Genomic DNA, 1,346 nt, shown 5'->3' with positions numbered 1-1,346 from the left:
ATAGATGATTACGAGAATTCGTGGGGTGATTGCATTGTAAGGTATAAAAATGTTGAATCACTATGTTATACAACTGAAATTAGTATAATATTGTATATCAACTATACTTAATTAAATTAAAAGATGAACTTGGAGAATAATTTCATTTTAGAAGTTCATTATATATATATTTAAACGGGCTTAATTCACTCTATTTTTCTCATATAAAATTATGTGGTGGCCACAGCTGGAGCCTGGGTACTCCGCACAGAAACCCTGGTGTGGGTCTTTATTTATTTATTTGGTGTGGATCTTTACAAGATGGTCAGTGAGTTCCTGATAGGGAGACTTAGTGAACATGGTCTCTTTCCAGAGGTCGGGGATGAGATAGCTGTAGGTCTTGGAGATGGCTTCAAAGGCGGCCTTGGCGAAGTTGCCCAGGGAGACGGTGCAGTGCCTGGCCGAGGTGTAGCAGTTGTGGATACCGGCCAGTAGCGGCAGCTTTTCAGGCACAGGGGCTGAGTCAATGCCAGTGGCCCTGGGGGTAGGGATGAGGCCACCAGCACAGAACCACAGTGGCCAGTCACCTTGCAAGGGACCGTGTGAGACTTGTTCCCCTGGTCGCCTCCCTGCACAGGGACAACAGAGAGCTTGGCCAGGATGATGACCCCACAGACAGCAGTGGCCACTTCTTTGGAGCACTTAACACCCAGACTGACATGTCCATTTGTAGTCCCCAAAGACGAAAAATGCCTTGAACCAGGTCCTCTGGCCAGTGGGTCTACTCCTGCATGTACCTAATCTTTAAAGCCTCGACCTTGAGCAACGCCTCCAAGAAAAAGTCAATGATCTGATTCCTTGATGAGCAGGGAGAAGAGATAGATCTCCTCCAGCGACTTGATCATGTCATTGACCAGGCGGCCTGGCTTGGTGATAGGGGTGCAATCCTTGACCTCTGCTTGCCTCCTCAACTCCCTGGCCTCAGTTGACCCCGTGACCTTGGCCCAATACACTGCCAAATCACCAGGGCCTCCCATTCCAGTGCCCCCTCCCACAGCACCCATGTCATCATTTGGTATTTCCTCGGAAAAGATGCTCATGCTATATATATTTTTTTCTTTGATTTCAGAAAGAGAAAGGGGGAAGTGGAGGAAAGGGAGGAAGGGAGGGAAAGAGGGAGGGAGGGAGAGAGAGAGAGAGAGAGAGAGAGAGAGAGAGAGAGAGAGACATTGATGGCCTCCCTCTGGCATGCACCTGACCAGGGATCAAAACCACAACCTGGGTATGTGCCCTGACCGAAAATTGAACCTGCAACCTTTTGGAGCATAGAAGGATGCTCCAAACAACTGAGCCACACCAGCCAGAGC

At 48.6% G+C, this 1,346-nt stretch overlaps 1 pseudogene across 1 annotated transcript; it reads right to left on the bottom strand.

Annotated features, from left to right (window-relative positions):
• Positions 1–276: 276 nt before the first annotated feature.
• On the bottom strand, positions 277–1,079 carry LOC307102746 (small ribosomal subunit protein uS5-like; annotated as a pseudogene). The gene has a single exon. The product of its transcript is annotated as a small ribosomal subunit protein uS5-like (transcript).
• Between the last annotated feature and the right edge of the window lie 267 nt (positions 1,080–1,346).

Source organism: Cnephaeus nilssonii (assembly GCF_951640355.1).
Source record: "Cnephaeus nilssonii genome assembly, chromosome: 7".
Lineage (NCBI taxonomy): Eukaryota > Metazoa > Chordata > Mammalia > Chiroptera > Vespertilionidae > Cnephaeus > Cnephaeus nilssonii.
The sequence above is the reverse complement of the archived record's forward strand: the minus strand, read 5'-3'. Positions and strand labels throughout refer to the sequence as shown.